Below are 9,257 nucleotides of genomic sequence, written 5' to 3'. Positions count from 1 at the left end.
TTTGGTGAATTCAACAAAATCGGATGTGTAGACACCTAAAAATGTCTCCCCAAAACCAAACCCGATGATGAACAACCTTTCACCGCCATTATTGGGCGGGTCGAGTATTTAATCTCGGGAGTGCTTAAAACCCATGTTCAGTCAAACATATTCAATCTACAAATCAGTCCAAGCATTTATTCAAACTCAGTCCAACTCACATTTCAGCCCAAACCCTTTTTAATTCATTTCATGTTATTTATTAATTTAGCCCGGTTAATAAATAATAAGTCTAAATAAGCCCGAAACTCTGAAACGGCACCTAAAAATCACGTACTTAATGATTAAGAATTAGGGTTAAAATGAATCTGGACGAATTTAGGGCAGAATCAGACACCGTGTCACGGCAGATATACCGTGTGACGGTATTGTATACCGTGTCACGGCATCTTGCACCTGTCACGGTACACATGCCGTGACGCGGCGTTCAGTTAGGGTTTTTCTGCGACGCCTTATCATTTCTAGGGTTTCGTGCATCACCCTGCTCATTTCCTCTATAAATACGAGGCTGATTTCCTCAGTTTCGGGGCACCAAAAATCATTCTCTTTCTCCCTACACCGAAAATCATTCTCTCTTCCTCTATTATACACCAAAAAAATCATTCTCTCTTCCTCTCTTATACACCAAAAAAATCATTCTCTCTCTCTCTCATATTCTAAGCCTTAAACCTATTTTCCTAATTTCATCATTCATTCCCTAAGCACTCCAAGGAGTCCATACTTAACCCGAAGTTCCATACTTAAACCAAGGCGTGAAAGGTAGAACCGACTGAGGGTTTGGACCAAATCCACTCTACTTTTAATTTAACTTAATTGTTTCAATTTGATTTATTTTTATTGAAGTTACTAACAATTTATTCATGATGTAGCAATTCAAAGAAACGCGGAACGTGAGTAGTTAATTCACTTAATTACTCTTTTTATTATTCTAGTTGCTAGTATCATGATTAGGTTTATCATTATTTGATTTGGCTAACGTTATTATGGTTAAATTGCTTCCAGTGTTGATGTTGATTTTTATTATATTTTTGATCACCATATTGCCTGTTTAATGGGAATATGTAAGTGAACATCACGATTAATGAGATAATTTGGACGACCGGTTTAGGTTCCTTTTTAATGTTGTTGTTAATTGAAGTGATCGCGATATTATAGAATTATATGTTGAATTAACATTAAACCAATTTAGCTTAATATTAGTTTGGAGCAAATTGAATCTTTGTTTGCATGCCTTTGAGATCGCAGGAATCACTTTTCACAACAAGAATCGAGTAGAGCCCAATACGGGCGAATGTGACTCCATGACTCACTTCGTACCATCATCCCCGATCCTCCTTTTGTGGTTCCGAACCATATGGAGTTAGTAATCTCATGGATTATGAATGGGCTGTAACCTTCACGGGTCAATCGTTGTTGCCTTAAATGATCCGTGAACGGTTTACAAGTTCCTTAAAAACTTGTTGGCGGCTCCCTACTTTGCTTTGTCCCTAATCGTGTCCCTAATCGTATATATGTCAATTCCCACTTCCTATGAGTGTCAAGCATATTCACAACATGCTTAACGTAGGCGCGCTTCGAACGACGCCTACAGGATGCACCCATTATTGCACGGAGCGTTTTTAGGGTAGACGGAGCGTGAATTCCCAAGGGCTAAAACCATATGTAAAACACATATGGGTTCAGAAAGGTCGAAAAAACTTAATCAGAAAGTAAAATCATAAAGACAGTACTAGAATCGGACCAGACAAGAAGACAGAATTCTGGCGTAGAATCGCCAGATCGCATCGCTGGACGGCAGAGACCATCGTCCAGCGACAACTCCATTATGCCGCGATGAAGCTGTCGTCTGGCGTTGGTCGCTGACGTCCTGCGATGGCTCTGACGTTCCGCAACAATTTCAATTTTCGATGCTTTTTCCGATTTTTCGTAGCGTCTTTTCGATTCTAGTTGTGAAAAATATTTCGGGCCTTTCCTACGTGTATGTCCTATGTTTTTGACGCATTACGGATGGTCTTTCCAATGCGAACCTTTTTATGCTTACCACAATGTTAATCAAAATTACACACATGAATATCTAGAATCTTTCAAGTCTTATCCACTCATTTTAAATCAATTGCTAAACAAATTAGGAATCAATTTAGAAATCCTCCCTAGTGGAGTCGCCAAAAAACTGTAGGGAATTTTTCAACTCATCATTGAGCCCTACTGTGGTTCATGCTTTTAGGCATGGCGGCGTTCCAAGGAAAAGAAGCTAGAGATAAAAGAGTTGCCAACAAGTTTTAGGAACTTGTAAACCGTTCACGGGTGTGAAGGTTACACCCCATTCACGATCACAGAGATAGCTAACTCCATAGTGGTCCGGAACCATGATTAGATGTTCGGGGATGATGGTACGAATCCAACCTAAAAGAGATTGAACCCGCCCTAAATAGGCCTCTACTTGATTCTTATGATATTCATGCGCACTTTTCGATCAACATACATACATCAAGTTAACCCTAAACCTGTTTAATTTACGTTGGTTGATTATAAATATACAATCAAATCTAATATTGGTGATCACTTGAATTAAAATCATATTAGCCTAGATCAAATTATTAATTATCTTATTAGGCGTGATTTCAAGTACAAATTCCCTTTAAACCTGCAAAAAGGAGCGTGATCAAGCAATGACAATAAATCATGAATAATCAAGCAACATATGATTAATATAACAATCATCATTATAACAACATCACCAAAACATCATTAATAGTAAGATCCTAGGCATGATACTAAACGAATTAATAACAAATCCTAGCATGTCACTAATAACAAAACCAAAGCATTATCCTAAACATGATACTAGAAATCATAAAAACATCCTAACATGATACTAGGAATCAAAATAATATTGTAAACATGATTTCTACTCCAAAATCAAAAGAATAGTGAAAAGGGGTAATTGAATTACTCACTTTGATGCCTCAACCTTCTAGCTATTAAAACAATACAAACGTTAGTAAACTTCAAGAAAGTTAAATCAATAAAGTAAATAAATCAAATATGAATTGAAATATAGATGTGGGACCAAACCCTCATACTATCAACCTTTCACGCCGAGGTCGAAGGCAACGTCGAGGATGGCTTGGAGTATTCGAATCTCATGAATGAGGTATGGTGACTGATTTGGGAGAATATCAAGGATGTGTTTAGGCTAAGGCTAAGAACATGGGGATCAAGAAATAGAAGAGATGATTATGATGATAGTGATGATTGTTGATGTTTTGTTTTTTATCTGAAACGGGGTAAAACGACCTCTATGTATAGAAAAAAGAGAGTCTGGACGATCAGAAAAGATCAGAATTTGGAACGGAATAAAACAAGTTTCATCGCGGGGCGACAGGAATATCGCAGCGCGACAGAGTCCATCGCGGTGCGATGGTTCTGTCATTCTGCGATGGTTTTAAAGATGATTAAGCCGTAAAGAGTTTGATTCCTAATAGAATTGGGTCAAAGAAATACATCCGTACGTCTTTGAATTTGATCGGGATAAGGACTATTAAAAGAGAAGTTTTATTCGACTTCAAACTCTTTTGATCTTTATTTCTTCGAAAAGGATAAATTAGAACCTTCTAGAGACTTCTAAAAGCTCCTAATGAATCCTAATGGTTTTAGGATTGAGAATAAGGTATTTGGACCCTCACATGATCATTGGGTCGTAGGTAAGGTGGACCTAGGTCCGGTTTGGGATTGGTTAAGTATTTTGGCCATAACTTGTTCGTTTTAAGTCGGATTTTGGCTTATAATATATCGTTGGAAAGCTCTTTTCAAACCTAATACAACTAAACAATAATTAGACCAGGACTATGGACCAAAATAATCTAGTTTGGACGTTTTTATGGTTGGACACGAAATGAATGATTTTAAGGGACACAAAATGAATGATTTTAGGTTTAAAGACACGAAAAAAATGATTTTGGATTTAAAACATTTTACGAAAGGTTAGGAATATGGTCAAGGCTTAAGGGAACTTCACGAGAATCTTCAACTCCTTACCAATCTCGTTAATCAAAGACGTGAAAGGTACACATCACTGGGTTTGATTTTGGGGAGACACAATCAGGTGTCTACAGCCTAACTTCTCTACTCGTTGTGATTCCTTATCTTTTGCCTAAAAGGCTTTCTATTCAGGTCAACGGCAAGTTTGTGAACATTAAGATCTAGACTGATGCCTGGCATCTCTTCCACTTCAAAAGCAAAGATATCCTTGAATTCTCTCATTAGATTTTATAAGTTTGCCCCCAATTTAACAAATGCAACCGTCCCCACCTTAATAGTGCATTCCGAACGTGTCTTATCCAGAACAATGTCAATGTGCTCTCCAGCCGGCAGGGGACGGAGCTCATCTAAACGTTCCTCGGTCAGTAATTGATATTGCTTCTCTTTCTTGACAGACACCAGCTGGTCGGCCTTCCTCTTCTTCCCGTCTACTGGTGGGACAGACTCAGACTCCTTCTCTTCATCCAAGTCGATCGTCTCAGATTCCCGACCGACTGCAGTAGGCTAGACGTCTGAGATGTAGCACTCTCGTGCTAACTTCTGATCTCTTCTCAGAGACCCAACGCTGTCGTCATCTCTTTCAAATTTCATCAGCATGAGGGAAGGGATTATGACGGCCTTGGATTCATTTAGAGTGGGACGGCCTATAGTGAGATTATAAGCGGTTAGTTGCTCTACTACCAAGAACCGGACGACCATATTGCGCCCCTTTCCCTTTTCTCCCAACCGGATGGGTAAGTCAATTCGTCCGACTAGGTGGATGACTCCACCCCCAAAACCAACCAAGGGGTGTGAGACCTCATGCATGCTGCTAGGGTTAAACTTCAACTTTGACAAACATTGCCAACTGATTATATCAGATGAACTGTCAGTATCAATTATGATCCGACCAACCTTTTGGTTAACAACTTTGCATTCAACAACCATGGGGTCATCATGCGGTCGGCACACCTTGCCCCGATCCTTTTCAACGATGACAACCTCAGGGAATGCCTCAGCAGACGTCAGACCATTGTCAACAGAGTTGATCATTTTTCTGACATGATCCTTGGTGCCTCTGATTGTTGGGCCGCCTGAAGCATAGCCGCCTGCAATTACGCAGATCATGTCCGGATCTTTGTCCGAACCACTGTAAGCTTTCGCTGCATTTTTGGACGGTTGCTTAGGGTCCGTCTTCAAGGTCACCTTGGACTTCAAAATGTAGGACTTCAGCAATCGTTTCTCACCCAATTTTTCCAATAACCGCTTGAGGATGTAGCAGTCGTTGGTGTCATGGCCTATGTGCTCATGGAAATTACAATACTCTTTCTTGTCGCGGTACTTTGCCAAACCTTTCATTGCTGGGGGCTTTTCAAAGCTCACCCAGTTTTTTATCTCCATGAGGACGGAGTAGTAGTCCTTGTTAAACTCGTACTTTGGGACGTACAGCTTACCCTTTTTTTTCTTTTTTGGACGGCTGACTAGAATCATCGACCGTCCAAACTTCTTTTCTCTTTTTACTCTCATCATTTTTCTGAGCCGGCTGTTCCTGCCGATCCCCTTTTTGTTTCTCGGATTTCCTTGAATCCGAGTGCTTGTTGGAGGAGTAGAGTTAAGACGCCTGTATATAGGCCTCTGCCTCCCTCAGCGCTTCAGGAAGAGTAAAAACCCTCTTCCAGACGAGATTAAATTTGAATTGTGAACCGTCCTTCAGACCCTTGAATAATTCTATGAATGCAACCTCATCAGGCAGCCCTTGAATCTGGATTCTCTCCAGATTGAACCGCCTGACATATGAGCAAAACCCCTCACGGTCTCCCTGAACAACCGCCCCTAAGTCAATACTTGTCTTTTTGGCCGGTATGTTAATTGAGAAGTTACAGGCAAACAAGAACGCAAGTGTTCTGAAATTGTTGATGCTCCCAGGCGGTAGATTGCCGAACTGCTGTTCGGCAATGCCCTTCAACGTGGCTGGGAAGCATAGGCACCATGCAGCATCATCCAACTCCTGTAAATACATGAGGTTGGTATATGCCATTAGGCGATCCTTAGGGTTGGTGGTGCCGTCATAGGCACCAACCAGAACATTCTTAACCTTGGTCGGCTGTGCCGCCTCGGTTATTTCCTTGGAAACGCAGAAGGTTGTTCTCCAAGTTGTAACAAACGGAGCTCCCAGTCCAAAGGTTGGACTTGATATGCCGCCTATCCTCCGTAAAAGCAGGGTGCAGAAAGGCAAACGGGTCATATGATTGATGGGGCACATACGGCGCCGAACGTATGACATAAGGACCTGTTCGGACTGACGGGTCGCCTGACAGGTACTCTTGTGCAGATGGTGAATTCCTCAAAGAGGTATTCCAGAAAGAGTTGTTTGGCATTGTTGGCATTGAATCCGTGTCAGAAAGCTACTGATTCTTCTTGTGCTCGAGAAACTGCCGACCATCATTGTAATTACGTTTTCTTGCTGCCATCCGGTTCTTGATGCCGGATGGGCTTTCTTTTAATTATCTCGGGGAGACGTATCCTCGTTCAGTCAATGAAGGGTTTGGCCCCCTCCTTCAGCTTGGGATGAGGATGGGTTCCCTATCCTTGACAGTCTTCGCCCTTTCAGATTGAGAAGGCTTCTTGGCCAACTGACCCTTGCTAGGTCCAGCCGCCTGACTTTTAATGAAGTTCTTCATCTCTCCCTTGAAGTCAGTCATGAACCTCAGGCATTCGGAGCGGGTGATGTGAGCAGAAGGCCCTTCAGCCTGAGGCTTGCCGGCTGACTTGCTCGCACCAGCCTGATTAGCATTTTTCTCCTTTTTGTCTTTGGAGCAAATGCATTTAGTGATGAGGGAACCATCTTCGGCCGTATGTACTTCGACCTCTGATCCCGACTCGGTATCATGGTCCGAATGGACCTCTACTCCATCCGGACGTTTATCTCCCAGAGGCGGTACAAGTTCTTGAGATGCCATCTTAGAGGTACTCTCCCCACAGACAGCGCCAAATGCTTCGGGGTCTTCTGATGTGTCCTGCGGGAGAGTTACAACTCTAAGACTGGATCCTTGAACGTCTGTACTTGCAACAAACGGAAGCTTTGGTTGTTCGGAGTTCCGCCTCCGACGATCAACTTAGTACATGTCAAAGTTGAGTAAAATGTGGAAAAGTAAAGTAGATCTTCTCGGATCCCGGGATCAAATGATTTCTCTGTTGTAAGAGAATAGTGTATTCAATGATTGATGTAATAAAATCAAGTTATTTTTCCCAAGGTAATAAATGTCCCTATTTATAGGGCATGGGAGTGCATGCCCTTTATTCTAGGTCATTTAGTCTAGGTAATTGAGCTGCGCTGTTGTAGACACCAAATTGTGTCTCCCCAAAACCAAACCCAGTGATGAATACCTTTTGCGTCGAAACATAATCGAATAAGGTGAAAGTGTGAAAAGTCAAGTGTTGCGGTTAGTTTTTATTAAAATCCTTCTTTCTGTTTTCGAAAACCATTCTATTTTATGAAAACGTCCAATTCAGTTTATTTTGGTCCTTGATAAGGGTCCAATAATAGTGTAGTTGGATGGGGCTTGAAAAGACCTTTCCAACGATATATTATAAGCCCGATTCCGATGAATATTGAGGAAGTTATGGCCAAAATACTAAACTGGGCCCGGAGTTCTATTTTAATGCGGCCCAATGATCTAGAGGAGGGCCCAATGTTAATTACTATTCCTAAAGCTATTAGGATTAATTATGGTTTTCTAGAAGTTTTTAGAAAGTTCTTCTTAGTTCTAATATTGATAGGATTAATAATTAATTATCTTTAAAGGTTTTTTTATTTGGAATAAAATATTATTTTATTATCCTAAAAATGCATTTCATCTTTTGTACGGATTTCGTAGATCAAGTTGATTAAAGATCGGATTCTGTAAAAAGATAAAAACGCGCTTATACAGGCTGTCGCCAGACGACAAGTCTGTCGCCACGCGACAGACTCTGTCGCCGCGCGACAAACCCTGTCGCCTCGCGACAGACACTGTCGCGTCGCGACAGAGTCCAGTCCTGGCGACAGCGTGGAGTTTTATTCCTTATCAAATTCCGTGTTTTTCCGGATTATTTTCATTATAAATAGCGTCCGGATTCCTGTTTTCAGAAGAATCAACTTTCATCATCAATTCTCTCAATCAACTATTATCATCTCTCATCAATTCTCTTTCTCAATTCTCTCTATTCTCTCTCTAAGCAATATTCCTTAATTCTTTCTTTCTCTCTCCCTCTTTTTCAAAACTACCTTTTTTACATACAAAATTCCGCATTCACAAGATCTTGAATCTCTTAGCCAAGTTCGAAGTTGCCTTCGCCCTAGACGTGCAAGGGTTGATAATTTCTGAGGGTTTGGTCCAAAACTAGTCAAAACTTTATTTAATTTGATTTTAATTTAATTCTTTAATTATTCTTTATTATTTTCATTGAAGTTTACTAACTTGTGTATTTTGTTATTAGAAAGAGGTACGAGGCTTCGAAGTAAGTAGATTAGCTTACTTTCTATTTCTTTCACAATGTAGATTGCATGCTTATTATTGTTTATAATTCCTAGTATCATGTTAGGATGTTATTTTATGCTTTCTAGTGTCATGTTTAGGGTGCTTTTACTTCTTTCTAATATCATGTTAGTACCATGTTAGGTTTAAAGCTTCGATCTTTATTGTTTAGTGACATGCTAGGATTTGTTATTAATCTTGTTAGTATCATGCCTAGGATCTTGCTATTATTATTAAGCTTTATTATGCCTTATCATGTTATTATCATCATTATTGTTTATTAGTTTATTATTATGTTGCTTGATTTATTTTATTGTTATTGCTTGATCACGCCTTTTATGCAGGTTTAAAGGGAATTTGTACTTGAAATCACGCTTAATAAGATAATTAATAATTTGGTTTAGGCTAATGTGATTTTAACTCAAGTGATCACCAATAATAGTATTATTTGTGCATTAATATTCAACCAACATAGATAAACAGGGTAGGTTTAATATAATGTTTGTATGTTATTCGAAAAGCGCGCATGAATACGAGCAGAACAAAGTAGAGGCCTATTTTATAGGGCGGGTCCTTTCTTTTGTAGATTGGATTCGTACCCTCATCCCCGGACCCTGTTTGGTTCAAGACCTTATGGAGTAATTGACGGTCCTTTGGATTGTCTTTTGGGTACAAGTTCCT

This window comes from Chenopodium album, chromosome 20 (assembly GCF_948465745.1).
Source record: "Chenopodium album chromosome 20, dcCheAlbu1.1, whole genome shotgun sequence".
Lineage (NCBI taxonomy): Eukaryota > Viridiplantae > Streptophyta > Magnoliopsida > Caryophyllales > Amaranthaceae > Chenopodium > Chenopodium album.
The sequence above is the reverse complement of the archived record's forward strand: the minus strand, read 5'-3'. Positions refer to the sequence as shown.